Genomic DNA, 18,242 nt, shown 5'->3' on the forward strand with positions numbered 1-18,242 from the left:
CACAAAGAATTTAATTAGAAAATAATAAAAAGATATCTAGAAATTTCTCAAATATTGGAAATTAAACAACACATTTCTAAATAAACATAAATGGAAAAAATCACAAAGCAATTTTCAACTGAATAATAAACGTAAAACATATCAAAATTTGTGAGATTCTGTGAAGCAGTTCTTAAATGGGAAATTTATAGATTTAAGTGCCAATATTGGAAAAGAAGAAAGTTATAAAGTGAAGTATTTAACTTTCCACCTTAAGAAAGTTAAAAAAAAATCACAAATTATATACAAAGCAAGTAGAAAAAAGGAAGCAATAAAGAAGTCTATGACAGAGAAAATTAACAAACCCAAATTTGGTTCTTTAAATGACTAATAAACCTGATAATCCTCTATGAAGACTAATGAATTTTAAAAAAGGAATAAAATTCTTTTCCGGTTACTGCGGCGCAAAGAACCATGAGCAACAAAGTTTCCCGCAACACCCTAGACGAGACAGTGCAGGAAGTCCTGCACGGACACCAGTGCAAGCGCCAGAAGTTTTTGGAGACGGTAGAGCTGCAGATCAACCTGAAGAACTATGACCCTCAGAAGGACAAACGCTTCTCAGGCACCATTAGGCTTAAGTCCACTCCCTGCCCCAAGTTCTCTGTATGTGTTTTGGGGGATCAGCAGTACTGTGATGAGGCCAAGGCAGTGGATATTCCCCACATGGACACTGAGGTGCTGAAGAAACTCAACAAGAATAAGAAATTAGTCAAGAAGCTGGCCAAGATGTATGATGCCTTTTTAGCTTCAGAATCTCTGATTAAGCAGATCCCACGAATCCCGGGTCCAGGCCTGAATAAGGCTGGCAAGTTCCCTTCCTTGCTGACCCACAATGAGAACATCATGGCCAAAGTGGATGAAGTGAAGTCCACCATCAAATTCCATATGAAGAAGCTGCTGTGTCTGGCAGTGGCTGTTGGCCATGTGAAGATGACAGATGACGAGCTTGTGAACAACGTCCACTTAGTGGTCAATTTCCTGGTGTCCTTGCTCAAGAAGAATTGGCAGAACGTCCGGGCTTTTTACATCAAGATCACCGTGGGCAAGCCCCAGCACCTGTACTAAGGCACAGTTCAATAAATCCTAGTGCTACCCTTAAAAAAAAAAAAAAAAAAGGAATAAAATTAGCAATAGCAGGATGAAATAGACAATAAAATGGAAACATTCCTTGGGGAAAGAAGGACTTACAAAACAGTTCATTTTTTTAAAAAACTAACAAAAAAAGAAATAGAAAAATCTGAAAAACTTTATATCCATTAGTGAAACTAAATTTGTAATAAAAAATAATCTTTTCAAAAAGAAACCTGGATTAGTTAGCTGATGGTTTCTACCAAGCATTTAAGGAAAATAAAATGTCATTTTTACACAAAATATTTCAGAAAATAGAGGAAGAAGGAATTCCTTCCAACTTGCTTTATGAGGACAACATGATCCTGCTACTGAAGTGACAAAGGTATCACAAGAATAGAAAACTGGAACTCCTACTAGTTTCAGCTCCAACCTGAAAGAGCTTGGAAGTCATCATTCCCATCCTTAAACAAGAAAAAAGATGAACAAATTGAAAATTAATTTCTTGGAACTGTGAGAAAACTGAGGCAACAAAACAAACTGCCACCACAAAATCTGGAGAGACAGGCAGGTCTGGAGAGTCCCAGCTGAAGTCGAATTTCCTGGAGCAAAAGCCATAAAGAGTAGGACACTAAATGGCAAGTTTGACAAATTACTGGAGCCTCAGAGTAAGGTAGTTGGAGAAACTTCTTAGAGAGGCTGCAATCTTAGGTGAGCTCACACTTTTACTTCAGGGACCCCACCCGATCATCCTAGTGAACAGCCAAGAAACATATCCTCTTGGCTCTGGCAAGAGGGAGGGGTAGGGTAACATTATGAAATATGCCCAGAGTGTTCTCCATAACTCTCCAGTGGGAAAGACTTTATCAGAGCTTTATTCCACCTGGGAAAGGGCATTCTCTGATTCTAGCATAGAGATTAGAACTATATAAAAGAATCAAAAGCAAATGCTAGAAATCAAAATGAAACAGAAATGAAAAATGCCTTTGATGGGCTCATCAGTAGACCAGACACAGCCAAGGAAAGAACCAGTGAGTTTTAAGATAGGTTAATAAAACTTCCCAAACTGAAATGCAAAGAGGGAAAAAAAAAGTGGTTGGTGAGGGAACACAGAAGAACGTCCAAGAACTGTGGGAGAATTTCAAATGATGCAACATAAGTGTATTTAAAATATCAGAAGAATAAAGAGCAGAGCAGAAGTGTTTTCATAGTGGCCAAGAACTTTAGAAAATCAATGAAATATGCCAAATCACAGATCCAGGAACCTCAGAGGTAACGAAGCAGGAAAAATATCCTGAAGTCTACATGTTGGCATATCATATTCAAACTGCCAGAAACCAAGGACAAAAAAAATATCTTGAAAGAAGCTGGGGGTGGGGGTGGGGGAAGTTTCCTGAAAAGAAGCAAAGATAAGAATCAAGAATTACATCAGACTTTTTGTCAGAAAACATACAAGCTAGAAGGGAGTGAAGTGAAGTATTGAAGGTGAAAAAGACCCCACCAGTTATCCTTCAAAATTATCCTTCAGATGTGAAGAAAAATTAGAGACTTCTTAGATGAAGAAAAACTGAGACTTTATCACCAGTAGACCTACCCTGCAAGAAATGAAATCCTTCAAGGAAAAAACAAATCATATAGGTCAGAAATGTGGATCTGCATTAAGAAAGAGCTTTGGAGAAGGAAAGAATAAAAGTAAAACAAAGTCTTTCATTTTTATTTAAAGTAATGCAATGTAGGGGCACCTGGGTGGCTCAGTAGGTTAAGCAACCAACTCTTGATCTCAGCTCAGGTCTTGATCCTCAGGGTCGTGAGTTCAAGCCCTGTATTGGGATCCACACCCAGTTATTTCTTTATTTAAAATAAATAAATAAATATATTTATTATATTTAAGTTATTTAAAATAAATAAATGAAGTCATGCAATGTATCACATGATTATAGCATATGTGAAATGAATGACAGTAATGTCATAGAATGAAATGGAAGAATTAGAAATAGTCTATTATAAGATCCCTATATGACTTGTGAAGTGGCATAATGTTATTTGATGGTAGACTTAGGTTAGTTAGTATATATTGCAGAATATAGGACATCCACTAACTTTTTTTAAAAGAAATATAATTGATATGCAAAGAGAACAGATAAAATGGAATCAAATAAAATGCTCAGTTAAAACCACAAAGGGCACAAAAAGGGGAAAAAAATGACAGGACAGTATCTCTCATAAAAATAGACACAAAAATTAACAAAATTGTAATGAATAGAATCCAACAATATTTAAAATTCCATCATGCCTGGGTTTATCCACATTTGAAAATTAATCAGTGTAATTCTCCACATTAACAGAATAAAAGAGAAAAATCATATAATCATCTCAGTAAGGACAGAAAAAAACATTCACAAATTTCAGCAGCTATTCATAATAAAAATCTGCAGAAAATTAAGAATACATAGGAACTTCTCGAGGCACCTGGGTGGCTTAGTCGGTTAAGCATCTGCCTTTGGCTCAGGTCATGATCTCAAAGTCCTAAGCAGGGAGCAAGCTTCTCTCTCTCTCCCTCTGCCTCTCCCCCAGCTTGTGTGTGCACTCTCTCTCTCTTTCATATAAATAAATAAAATCTTTAAAAAAAAAGAATACATAGGAATTTCTCTTTTTGGTAAAACGCATCTACAAAACAACAACAATTTTACAGCTAGCCTCATACAATATGGTAATATATTAAGTGCTTTCTCCAAAGATTATAAACAGGCAAGGATTCTGCCCTCACCAGTTTTATTCAATATTGTACAATAGGTTCTAGCCAGGACAATAAGGCAAGAAAAATACATGAAAGCCATAACTGTTGGAAACAAAGAATTAAAACTTTCTGTGTTCTCAAACAACACAATTGTGTTAAATTTTTTTTTAATTTTTATTAGAATTAAGTGAATTTATAAGTTTGCAGGGAGCGAGTCCACAAAAATCAAATATATTTCTAAATATTAACAACCAGATATTAGATAATAAAATGAATACTGCACCTGTACCATACATAAAAATTAATTCAAAATGGATCAGAATCCTAGATGCAAAAGCTAAAAATATTAAATTTCTATGAAAAACAAGGAGGAAAGTTTTATGGCCTTAGGTTAGGCAAAGTATTTATAGACAGAACAAGGAAACATAAACCATAAAATAAAATACTGGTAAACTACATTTCATCAACATTAAAACCTTCTGTTACTCGTAAGGCCCTTTTAAGAAAGTGAAAAGTGGGCGCGGCGCCCTCGCTGCGTCGCGAGTTAAAGGCTGCAACCGGGCCGGGAGGAGTGTGGGTGGTTGCGGTGTTCTCCGTACTGTAGTCTGTGGAACAACAGTGCGGCCATGGCAGAACCACAGCCCGCATCCAGCGGCCTCACCGACGAGGCTGCCCTCGGTTGCTGCTCCGACCCGGATCCCAGCACTAAGGATTTTCTGTTGCAGCAGACCATGCTACGAATTAAGGATCCTAAGAAGTCATTGGATTTTTATACAAAGTTCTTGGAATGACGCTACTCCAAAAATTAGATTTTCCGACTATGAAATTCTCACTGTATTTCTTGGCTTATGAGGAAAAAAATGACATCCCAAAAGATAAAGATGAAAAAGTAGCATGGGTATTCTCCAGGAAAGCTACCCTTGAACTGACACACAATTGGGGCACGGAAGATGATGAGACCCAGAGTTACCACGGTGGCAACTCAGACCCTCGAGGATTTGGTCACATTGGAATCGCTGTTCCTGATGTACATGGTGCTTGTAAAAGATTTGAAGAGCTGGGAGTCAAATTTGTGAAGAAACCTGATGATGGTAAAATGAAAGGCCTGGCATTTATCCAAGATCCCTATGGCTACTGGATTGAAATTTTGAATCCTAACAAAATGACAACTATTATTTAGTTCTGTGAGAATACTGCTTTGCGATTTCAGTGAAGACCTTGCGGGAGGTAAAAAAGGAAATGGTGTGATTCAAGACATTCAGATAACAGAAACATCTAGGACTGAAGAATCATTGTCCCAATTCAAGATTATTCTGAAGTCCATTCCCCTTTCCTATTTAAGCTGTTTTTCACCTAACTGTTCAGTCATTGTGATTTTAAAGTAGTGCTTTGTCTTATGTCCTTGAATTTAGTTAAAAAACTTTACTTTTTAAGGTAATAATTAGAACAGTTCCCTTCAGAGGCTGCATTTGCCTTCTTTCTCCTAAATATGATTTCTCTACAAGTCTGCCTTTGAATCATCATTCTCCAAAAAAAAAAAAAAATTAACAAGTTTTTGTTGTGGTTACCTTCGGGGGTTTCAGTTCCTCAGAAATAACTTTTCCAATGAAAAGTAAAGAACACTGAACAAAAATGAAACCTCATGTATACTTCAAATAGTATAAAGTGTTTATTTTACAAAAGAGAAGCAAGTCAGAATCAGACTGACAAGGATGTTGATAGCAAAACTAATTTCTTCTTACTTACAAAGTACTTTCAAAGTTCAAGGACTAACCTCTTTATTTGGGGATGCGGCGGTGGATGGGAAGAATATTTACTGGGTATACAGACACTGGGCTAGGCTGTCACATACTGTATCTCATTTAATCCTCCCAGCTATCCTCTATCCTGTGAGAGAGAAGGCAGACTAGACATGTAAAATAACTTTAATGAATTGAGGCAATATAAGTAGGCTCAAGTACTCGAGATCTGATTCTCATTTTTAGTATTTAGATTGCACTTCAAAAATGAGTACCTCACAAGACCTCCTCCACTCGCCTCTGCTGTGAAAACTTTTGGCGAGTTCGAACGTTGTCCTCTCAGACGTAGGGCCTGAGCACTGCGGAGAGGGAAGGAGCAGCAGAGGAAGTCTGTAGCACACAACTGTTCTGGGGACACCTGCTCATTCCTGGGCAAGCCGTGCCTGTGTCACTCGTGAAGAGCCCCTACCCCAAGGTCTTCCTGATGCCAGTAATCATTTAGGATAAATGATGTTCAGTGATAACATTACTTAATTATCAGGAATCAGCTCAATGGTCTTCCTTGCCATGATTGATATTTGATGGGTTTTAAAAAATCAAACTGATTTTGACAATCTCATGGCCCAGAGAAATAACATCCAGTTTGTGGTTTGCCTAACATTTCGATTTTCGGAAGACCTTTGGGTAGATTGTGCCGACGGTGCTTACACTGCTAGAAGCACTTGACATTTCCTTTTTGGATAGAACGGACTATGTGAGCAATTCAAACAAATAGCAGTACTTACAGACGGAAATAAAATAAAATTTCAAATAAAAAAAAAAGAAAGTGAAAAGTGTAGCCAAAGACTAGAAGAAAACATTTCTAATGCGCGTATATGATAAAGGACCATATTCAGAATATAAAAGAGAACTCTTAGAACTCAGCAAGAAAACAAAAACCACATCTTTTTTAAATGGGCAAAAGACACACACATCATAAGATAAACTAACAGACACTGAGCACATGAAAAGATGCTAAATTCATTAATCACCAGGGAAATTAAAATTAAGATCACAACGTAATGCTACTTCACACCAATAATTTTTGAACTGACAAAGGTAAGTGTGGACGAGGGTATAGAGTAAGAGGAACTCTCATACATTGCTGTGTGATGTGGTACAACCAATCTGGAGAACAAGCTGGCATTTTCTTATAATATTAAACATATATTTATATAACAGCAATTATAAAAAGAAAAGACATGTACATGAATATTCAGAACAGCTTTATTTATAACAAAAAAACGGAAATAGCTCAAATGTCCTAGAGCAGTTGAATGGGTGAATCAATTGTACATTTGTACAATGAAATACTACTCAGCAATAAAAAGAAAACTAATCAAAGGGGATGGAAATCAAACTGTTGGTTGTTGAGATGAGAGGCAGTGTAGAAGACTGGCTGCGAATGAGCTCAAGAGAACTTTCTAGGGTGATGGAAATGTTCTGTATTTTGACTGGAGTGACGAGTTACATGTACGTACATATCTGTGAACTGTTATTAGAATTTACTTTTAAATCTATTTCATTATACAAAATTATATCTTAATAAGATTGACTTTTTTTTAGATGCTGAGTATAACTTGGGATATTTGTTTAAACGATGACCGATTCAAGAGCACAAGAAAAGGAAATCAAATCTTCACTAAAAAGATTTTAAAATACTATACATACAAATAACAAAGCCAAAAAATACACGCATAGAACTAAAAGGGAATTCACCCATCAGTGAAATAACTGGAAAGTTCTCTATTAGTTATAGACTATAAATTGTTAGATAACTAAATCTAACAATAACAAAGTGAATAACAAAGTGAAGCAATAAAATTGGAGTGAATTTATAACTCCAGTATATTTTCTACTTAAGTTGGCCCTCCCTTACAAGTTTGCTATAAAACTGAAATTTTGTCAGAAATTAGTTTTTGTTGTTGAAAATAAAAATAGTAATCCAAAAGTCAGAAAATATGTCAGAACTACTACAAATATGGGGAAAAGCAAATATTTTCTGATTATCCATTATTTAATGGATTAAATTTTTAATTATTGTTAAATAAAGTAAGATCTGGAATGGAGAGAAATCACAAATTCTACCCTAACATGTCGTTTAGGTGAGTAAATTATGCAACTTCTAGATTCCCTGATCCTGTGAAGAATTTTAATAATCATATATTCTTAGCAGGAAAGATCTAACACCTTATTAACTATATACTGGACCTGCATGTAAAATGTATACCCCAAGACAAAAAGTGTTAGTTTTATTATCTATAACACGTAATGACTAGGCTTCATAGAATATAAGCTTGGAAGAACTCAAGTATACTCCAAAAATCATAAGACACTGAACTCTCATTTTCAAACTGATTAAAAACCAAAAGATACTTTTGACGTATTTTATGTCATGTGGCACTTCATGATATTTTAAAATACCTCATTTTTAAGTTTCGGAAGATTTCAACATGAAAGCCTTGTAGAAAGCTAGGCTTTATAAAAGTAATTCTCAGCATATCGATTTGGAATCAACAAAAACAGTTTACAAATAACTATTACTTCAAGGCCAACCCAGTTCATAGAATCTTCCTTTCTGAGAGCTGCTGAAGCAAAAATAAATTCTGACCTATGATGTTGTCATGATAGCATATACATAGGTTGGTTCGTGATCTCTATTCCATAAACGGTATTTAGAAATCATTGTAAAATAAAAATTTTATCAGATGTATCTCTTTACTACTCCGGTTAAACTAACTTTCTTTTCCAAAGCTAATTGACAAAGCTCAAATGACTAACTCAGCTCAGGTTATGTAAATGCATGCCTTCATATAGTTTGCATATATTAAGCAGTGGGAGATTGTTTCTTCACTGAGTTTAGAAAAAAAAACTTAAATTTTCATCTATGTAAAGTAAGATCAGATAATCTGATTTGACATATCTTGAGAAGCCTAGGGGCTACAGGAACCCCACTGGGCCAGTAGATGATTAGTTAATAAAGGGAAAGCAGCCTGACACCAAGGTGAGCAATAATTAAACCTGTAGTGAAATTCTCTAATAGAATTCAATAAAGCAGCGCATTGTTAGCAGAACAATGTTTCTTCAAATGGCATTGATGAGTAAACCTTGATGTGAGCAAAGATTCTGATCAAGGAAAAATGCAGATGCTCATTCCATGAATTTACTGCTCCCTGGATCATATTCGGTGTAGGCAATGTATAGGATATTCAATGTATTAGATTTCCACTGCTTTTGAAAATTGATGCAAGGAGAAAGCATTAGGAGCTACATCTCCAATTCATTTGTTTATTCATTTCAACAGTATATTTTGTTTTGTTCTGTGGAAACAGTGCTAACAGATAGAAATCCAAAGATGAATAAAACAAAGTTGCTGTCATGAAGGGGCTTGTAATATCACAGACAAGTCAGACATATAAAGGGGTAAATACATATCAAAGTATGAAGGTGTACTTTGTTAGGAAACCCCTAACTCAGCCTGAGAGTGTCAGGAAGTATTGAAGAGATGACATTTAGGAGGGATTTTGAAGCATGACTAGGTATTTCAGATGGAGAAAGGCATTTCAGGCAGAGGGAACTGAATGTGAAAAAGTATGAAGTTAAGAAAATGAATGTCAATTCATGAAGTCATACTACTGTCAGCTCAGTCTGTGGGCAGTGGAACACAGGGGAAATGATGAGTATACTCAAGAGGTAAGGAAGGACCAAATTGTGAATAGCTTTGACTGTTGATAATAGACTTCTTTCCATAGACAGTAGATGGAGAGCTCCTCCACTGAGGAACATGATTGCAGGTTTTCATGGCTCCCAGGAGACAGTGAACTACTCTTTTCACACGACTCACACATACTTGCTAGGTGCCTGGGCATCATTAGAGAAGGAAAAAATACGTTAAAGTATCGTTATAAACGGTAAAGGTAGAGAAGTGGGGTAAGACAGGAGGCTGAGAGACCAGTTAAAACTGCCTAGTGTCGTTGAGGTAAAATAAGGATCAGAACTAAAAAGAAGCAGTGGGGAGAAAGCAAGGAGAAATGAGATTTGCAATAAAACCAACATGTCTTGATGATGAGTTGGAGGGAAAAGATGAAGAGGACATTGTCAAGGATGACAGCTAGGACTTTGCTTTGGGAGAACAGGCTTCATGGCATTATTAAGCATCACTGAGAATTTAAAAGGAAAAGTAGAATTGCATTTATGGGGAGCACAGGGAAGTCCGAGAGAGGCTTGCCAGGAGACCCATTCTTGAAAGAAAAACAGTCAAGACCCCTATCTCCTGTTTTGTTTTGTTTTGTCTTTTTCACTAACTACATATATTTTCCTCTTGGTCAGCTGTGTCCTCTTCTTCCAAATGTCATCTATCAGTTTTCCTGATTCCATATCTTTCAAAAACTGAACACTGAATTTTCTAGAATAGAAAGCAGAGAAGCTGGTTTCTCATCATAGTCCTTTACACCCTGTAGGAAAATATCAAAATTAGCAAAATATTACTTTGTTACTTTGTCCCCCAAAACAAACAAAAAGATATGTCCCCATGTTCCCATGCTCAGTGAATTGCAAGACTATCCACTGAAGTGGAAATAAGCGTCTGAGGAGGTCTACCCTGATAACCAAAAGTGAAACCAGAGATGGTTTCTAACTCCCTTTTAGCTTTCCTCTAAAGCAAAAAGAGGTTGGAACAGGAGTGAAGGACAGTGTGACAGATGGGAGTCTTCTGCTTTCCTCTGTAGAAAGTTCTGCTCTGCACACCCATACCCATCCTCCATGCATCTCAGGACCCAATAAAGGTTCAGAATCTAAGAGGGATTTCTTATTTTAACTGAATTAAAGAGCTCAGCCTTAATTGAAACATAAGAGTTAAGGTATGTACTTAGCCTTATGATTTTTTTCATGTGCTGATATAATGATGATGATGTAAGACCATCTGGAATAAAGACAAAAGTTACATCTAGTTGAAAATTATATTCCTAAGCCTTACTTATGGTAACAGGTTCAAGCAAGTTCTCAATTCTCATTAGCAGTTCTTGATCTAGCAAGGATTCTTTGGCTCATCAGCAAATGCCATGCTTCTTCCAAATAGCTCACTCCCATTCCTCTGCTCAAGCCCCAGGTTCTCACACAGAGGGTTCCTAATGGCCTGCAGCCGAATCTAAAACTCGCCACATCACTGCAGTATGTCATATTCCATCAGGAGCTACTGTGCAAATAACATATTTCCATTTTTAAAGTCTGAAAAATGTCACAAAAAGCTTTTGGCATTTACATGACTCAGACTTACACCCTCTAATTCTCTCTGCAGCTAATTTCTTATGTTCGATACATATCCACCACAGGAAACCAGGAATAACGATTACAGGAAAAGCTGAAGTTCGACAGCCCAGCCATTAGCAGTCACAAGTCTAAAGAGTAGGGATTTAAATGGCACTATCGACAGTTATTTCTTCTATAACGAAAATCAGGACTGTCAACATGTGAGACATTAAAAAATATTCAGTAATTTTAGTTATAGCCTGTAGGGTTTTTTAATGCATTCCTGAGAACTAGCAAAAATCTACAAAGATGTGCACCAAGAGGGCCTAATAGATCAGAGGAGTGAAATTATATTCAATGTGGGTAAAACAGCTTGCTGTATGTTCTCCAACTACTGATCTTATCTCTCATAATCATGCCCCATGCTTCGTTTAATGTTGGACCACACTCACTATGAGAGGAAATTCACGCTTGCGTTTTATGAGGCTCAGCATGCAAAATCCACATGCTATGTTTCCATTTCTTCTGTCTCACTTTACATAGATTGGGCTTTTATCTTTCTGCTGAATAACATTTGGTTGTTTTATTTTCCACTGCTTAATATACAAGGGCTTACTAAAGGAAATGGAGAGACCAGTGGCATGTCTATCTTAGCCCCAGGAAGAGATTCAGATACACTCTGAAAATCACATTTGAATTTGGTTGCATTGTATACATTGCCCCAGTGGAAAAAGTGTTCATGATTCATATCTGCTCATTGTCAGTGTGTCCAATGTCAGGTAAAATGGCACAAGCTCCATAATAGTATCATAATATGTTATGCATGCAGCATGCTAACACCACCTAACAACTTCTGTTTTCTTTTAAAAGAACAACTACAATGCCAGAGCTGTCTGCAAACTTAGGTCTTTAATTCACTGGTTGAATCTCACACAACTGATTAACTAATTGTTATCAAGTCGCACAAGTGAATAAACAACTAGCCTGCATCATTTGGTTGTGTCCCTAAAACTATTCAGCTAGCTAGACTCATCTACAGAACAGTTAGCTAGTCTTCTACTGATACCTATCCGTGCAAAAATAGAGTTGACCGTAAGCATGGCAGATGTCTCTTATAGAGAAAGTGTCATTTCTTTCAACTTTAATAATCTTCTTTGGTGAACATGTAGGATAGAGTTCTTGGTGATGCCTTTATACCAGATTGTTAACTTAATCATTAACATATTTCTAAATTAATTGAGATTTCCTAATTAAAATCAGGCTAGAGTAAGGCAGTTTTCTAGAAGCCTCAAGCAGAAGATTCAGGACAGAAGGACTCAAGCAGATTTTCACTAATGTGATGAGCAGACTAAACATCTTTGATATAAATATATGTAAGTAACTGAGTGCATATTTATAATAAATACTAATTGAGGGAGTACTGCCAGGTGGCTTTTCTATTCAAATTCATCCTGACTTGCTTCTGAAAAAATTTATAACGACTAGACCCTACGTAAGGTGTTGCCTCAGTATTATCTGCTCAATTGTGATATTGAAACCTTTATATAGTTGCCTTAATTAGAAGCATTAGGGAATTGTTAAAAGGTCACCATGAAAAGCAATGAATATGTCTCCATCATATATATATGATAATTTATATTAATTTTAAATTGAATTTTAGGATCAGAGAGAATTTAAGAGCCTATTTTATCCCAGTGGGCAAAATAGGGGATGCAACACTGAAATTTACCTATGTGCTACTCTGTAACTCTTCAAAAAATAATTCTCCCCCATTGGTTCACATTCATTTCTCATTTAATAAATATATACTGAATGTCTTCCATATTTATATCCTCTGCTAGGGGTAGAGGCTGACAAGTATCCTTAAGCCCTCAAGTAGCTTTCTAAAATTCATTCACTGATCCATTCATTCTTTCAGCAAATATTTACTGTCTATCATGAGGTAGATATCGTGTGATGCTGGTAAAAAATAAAAAGAGGACTCTACCCATATGGACCACACATTGTAACTGGGAAGACCAACACATTCACAAATATTTAGTACCCACTATGGTAAGTGCTAATTACAGTGTGTGCCAGATGTCCTAGCAGCATAATGAAAAAATGGATTCATTCTACAAGAAAGGGAGATGGTGGAGAAATGGTTTGGAAGAAGAGAAGGGGCTTAGAAAGCTTTACAGAGAGAGTAACATTTAACCAAGGCCATCAAAAGTGAGTAAGTCACCAGGGAGTAGAGGGCAGCATGGGCAAAGAGCAAATGGAACATCGTGAAAAAAGGCAGAGGGATGTAGGTCCTCCAGTTTCTTCCCTTCGGTTCAAAGCAAAAGTTACAAATTTGTGACCTTCAGACCATTTTCAGCCCTGGACATGTTGTGCTTGACCTAGACCATGCTTCACGGACAAAATGTAAACATGGGAAGAATTCACAAAAATCCAGATTTCAAGCTTCTTTTGAAAAAGTACATTTTGAGCAAATCTGGACCAGAATGTCTACTTGGAAATAATCTGGTAGAGACATGCAATGTCACCCCCACCCCTTCTAGAAGCCTGCCTTAGTACAGTGCTCACTAGGCCAGCTTCACTCATCAATGTTACTTGACAGGCCCTAGCTGATGTTTTATTTGAGATGCCTGGTTTAAGGTTTTAATACTTCTGAAAAGGCAATTGACCCTGGAGGAAAAAAAATGGAATGTAGCTCTGAACTGTTAATCAGTCACTTGTCATTAATTCTTCAGGTGGAAATGAAGGTTTGGAGAGCAACCTAGACTAGAGGGATGGAAAACAGAGCACAAGATCATTAAGCATTAGAGTGTTTGATTTTGTGAAGAATTTGGTAGACTTAGAATAAAGGAAGCAGAGCTTCACAATTTCATACTTTTTCCATGGTTAATCAAAAAATATTCACTTCAAACTAGGAACCCACTATGAGAATTAGAGTTAAAACACTGACCTTTTCTTAATTCTTGATTATGCTTATTTATTTCTAGTGACCTTGTTTGTAAGCCTGTAATTTTTAATGGTTAAAATTCTAAGTCTCTCTCAGGGATCTCCTGAAAAGTTATTGGCCCTGTGCCCACTCACTGAATTCTAGCCATGGACATTATCCCCAGGTAATTAAAATGTTCACTTACAGAAAAAAAAAAAAAAGCCAAGTATCACATAACATTGTTAACCTTCTTCTCAGATAACGTACTCAGTGTCAGAATTATCTGTACTGCCTTGGGGCTTTTTTGAAGAGTGAATATCTTTGCACACACTGTCAGCACACACCATGTAGGAATAATTATCATCATTAACCTGAGTCTTATTAAGCTGCCTGCTTATTAATATGTATTGCCATTCACCATAAGTGCTAAGTTGTGGCAGAAAAACAAAAGAGATAGCTGGATAAAGATGGCGTCCCAGGCTTCAGTAACATTATTAAAATATTTAGAAAGGGAATCTAATGAGTTTGCCTTTTCTCTTAAAACACAGAAATTCCCAATTCTCCTAACTTTGAAAGAATATGTCAGGTAAATAAAATTATATAACATATATAAGAGGAAGAAAGAGGGCTTCATGCAAAGAACCAGACAACATGTATCATCCATTTATAGAAGACAAAGGAAAAAAATCAATGATTTGATCAAAATGCTTACGAATTACTGAATTCCACATTCCAAATGTGACATTTGGAAGCCATGTGCTTAGAACCCACAAATCAAAAGCAGATGACACATTTGTGCTAGCTTTCTATCAGACCTTTAAAGAGTTCTCAAACTCTAGGGGGCAACTTCTATAGAGGAAAGTGTTGGCCGTTTTAAGTGTAGAGAATTATGGCCAAAAAGTCAGGGCTGGTGGTAGGCTATGGAGTGGCATGGATAGTGTGGTTCCTCAGTGAAGCAGCAGGGCTGGGGCTCTTTGGCATCAAGGCGTTCTGAGTTACAGAAGAATCAGGACTCTACCAAATACAGTATGTAAGAAGCAGCATAGACCTACTCCAATGATGGATATGGAAAATTAATGAAAAGATTCCAAAACTTATAACATTTCATGACAAATGAAGCCATATTTCGACAGCCAGATTTCAAAGAAAAAGTTATACTTGGCCTCCATAAGATACCTTGTCTTTCCATTTACTAACCTCCAGATGCATTTAGAGGTACCCACTCTCATCTAAAAATTGTGATGGACCTCACTTTTCCATTATATCTCCTGAGAAAGTGAATGAGGACAGCAAAATGATCTGATGGAGATAAAGCTTCCTCCTCTCATGAACCTAACACCCTTTACCCTCACCCCCACCCCTACTCCAGCCCCACTCCCTGCCTGTACCCACCCGTGTTTTGAATTCACTTACAAGGGTTGACTCAGGTTTTGTGGAGCCTGAACTATATAAAATTTAGGTCGTTCTTTTTCAGAAAAATGTTATAATATTATGAGTACAAAATTAGGTATGAGCATGAATATTTATTTAGAATGAGAAAAATCACAGTAAAATCAAATCTAAAAAATTTGAAAAATACTGCAAACATTACAAAATGCAGAAAATAATACAGAAGACTTTTACTAAATAAACTCCCTGACACACCCTGTAATGCTTTTCTTCCACTTTTGGCTGCATATTCTTTGATCACCTCTTAACATAACAACAAATTTGTAATTTTCTTCTATAAAAAAATAAGATAATTCAGTCTTCCTAACATAGTGATCAAATTTGTTTTTATTAGTAGTAGTGAGATGCATAAAACATGAAATGTCAACACAGACATAATCACCATGGATAGAACTGCTAGAAGTTTATGTCCTATAACACAGAAGTTCTGATAAATTCCATTTTGTAAAATCCCCATCAAAAGATAAAATAATGTAGAGTACATTTGAATTTCATAAGATGTGTTACTGAGTATATTCACGATAGGTAAGAACTTCTATTTTGACTGAGTGTTGATGTTAATGGAATCCTCCCCTTGTAATTTCAAACATCTGATGATGGAATACTTTCTATAAACCAGCTTCTGGAATTATATGCTTTGGACCTTGTTTCTCATCTTCCACCTGTATCTTTCTGGTGGTGTCCACGTAAGATACATTCGTGTCATGATAAACCTCTGGTCCTACACACTTAAGGGAAACAGCCCAGTGGATATTTGGAGTATTCTAACTATACCTGGGCAGAGAGGGGGTTGAAACCATGTAAATATACACCACCAAACCCAAGTTTAGTGTATCCACAATTCAGCTTGCCCTTGACCTGCTTTGAGATAGCATTCCAAGGCCATCTGACAAAAAAGAAGTGAATGAAGAGAAGTGACAGTGGACGGAGACATCTCACCTTACTTTAGCCAGGTTGATCAAACTGTATGACCCTGTAGACATGTTGCTAGGGCCTCTTCTGTTACCTTAGAAGTAACAAGTTTCATTAGCTTCAAAGTAGTGTTCCTTCTGTACAGTTTAAAGGTCTGGTAGAATTTTTCTCTCTCAAGATTCCATGATTTAAGGCATACATATATACATATGTGTGTAGAAATGTGAAGACTTCAAATTAAAAGCAAATAAATAATTTAGTAAACTCACATGGAGAATATACTTAATTTAGCAGTTAAAATGAAGCCATAAAGTTTGTAAGAGAAGGGACAATATTGACCAACATCCTGTGACCCTAGAAACTCAGGATCAGATCCAATGTATTGGTACTTAGCTACAATTTCTTGTTTGATTTTTTTCTTACATAATTATCTCCATGCTTTTAAATTATTTGCTAACATGTAAGCTCTTTCTCTGCTTCCTACAGTTCTCCATGTATCCCTCACTGGAGCAGTTTAAAAAACAAAATACATAATTCCTCCACCAAGCCAGTAACGAATGAATCGAGGGTCTAACACCAAAAAAGGAAAATTCCTACTCTGCTGCTATTTGGGGAAAAAAGCTGAAAGATTATCTCTTCCTCAGAAGAGGGAGGAGATCTAAGAGTTGAACTGCTGGACCGATGAGGCCAGCTGCCCACCTTGCTTTTTCTGCTCTAGGGCACATCTTTCCGGAAGTCCTTGTTTTTCTTTTCTTTTCTGTTTGCGTAGCCACCACTTCAGTCTTGGCCCTTATCTTCTTACTATGACAGGTGTTAAATAGCTGATCCGTCTTGACTATGTTATCCAATTAATACAAGACTATTTCCAAACCAAATGGAGCTTTAATGATTTAAAACTTGGAGGCTTTCCTTTATTAGACCCTTGAAGTCATTGCTGTAACTAATCAGGTATATCAACATTGAGGAGCTGATGTGTGAATTGCAAGAGGCAGAGCTGCATCACAACAGAATTTACTTCCACAAACTTAACCCTTCATACTCAGCTGCAAGTCTTTCAACATTTTCATGAATGAACATGCTGGAAAGACAAGGGTGGGAGAGAGGGGCAGGTATCTCTAAAGAAACACTATCTAAAGATAAAAAGCACCTAGGCAAAAAGGCTGTATATTTGATAAGGATTGTTTATTTAATAGCATTGATATTATCCAAGTAAATCTGTTTTTTCCCCACAACTTGGAAAGTCTCATGATTTGGGACTTTATCAGGGAAATCAGTTTACGGAAAAGTAAAGAGATGCTATTTTCTTGCACATCTAAGAGTAATATAAGTAAACTTGTAACCCCACCCTAAATAATTGAAAAGAAAAAAGAAGGAGGAAAGGAAAAGGAGAAAGGGAGGGAGAGAGGAAAAGAAGAAGAGGGGGAAACAAGAAATCTATAAAACTTTCATACAATGGAGAAGGCATTCCCAGTCGGCTGAAAACATGAATCCTAAAGACAGCCTTCGCAGGGAAAACCCAATTCCAGAGCAAGTGTCTCCAGAGCATTTGAATTAATAATAACATTCTAACTAATCTTTGAGATAGAGAAAGCCATCAGATTAAAAAAAAAATTATATATATATATATAAATGTTCATATTCAGCTTTCAAAAGGTTGAACAGCTTTGTGAGAAATTTTGTTATAAAGAAATAATGGGGGGGTACCGGGGTGGCTCAGTCGGTTAAGCGTTCGCCTCTTGATTTTAGCTCAGGTCATGATCTCAGGATTATGAAATTGACACCTGCTTTGGGCTCTACGCTGGGCATGGAGCCTGCTTGATTCTCTCTCCCTCTCCCTCTGCCCCACCCTCTCTCCCTCTTGGAAAGGAAAGGAAAGGGAAAGGGAAGGGAAAGGGAAGGAAAAAGAAAGAAAAGAAAAAGAAGAAAAGAAAGAAAGAAAGAGAAAGAAAGAAAGAAAAAGAAAGAAAGAAAGAAGAAAGGGAGAAATTTGGCTCCTATAAGAGTTTCTTATACAACAACTTATTTCTCATATCTCATATATCTTATTTTACATAGGAACTTTGCGATAGCAAATTTCTACCAT

The 18,242-nt window shown here is 36.6% G+C and overlaps 2 pseudogenes; both read left to right on the plus strand.

Annotated features, from left to right (window-relative positions):
* Nucleotides 1–453: 453 nt before the first annotated feature.
* LOC112819681 (large ribosomal subunit protein uL1 pseudogene) lies at nucleotides 454–1,149 on the plus strand (annotated as a pseudogene).
* Nucleotides 1,150–4,391: 3,242 nt separating this feature from the next.
* LOC112819987 (lactoylglutathione lyase pseudogene) lies at nucleotides 4,392–5,174 on the plus strand (annotated as a pseudogene).
* Nucleotides 5,175–18,242: the final 13,068 nt, after the last annotated feature.

This window comes from Callorhinus ursinus, unplaced genomic scaffold (assembly GCF_003265705.2).
Source record: "Callorhinus ursinus isolate GAN/ISIS: 27379988/994484 unplaced genomic scaffold, GSC_fseal_2.0 scaffold3, whole genome shotgun sequence".
NCBI lineage: Eukaryota > Metazoa > Chordata > Mammalia > Carnivora > Otariidae > Callorhinus > Callorhinus ursinus.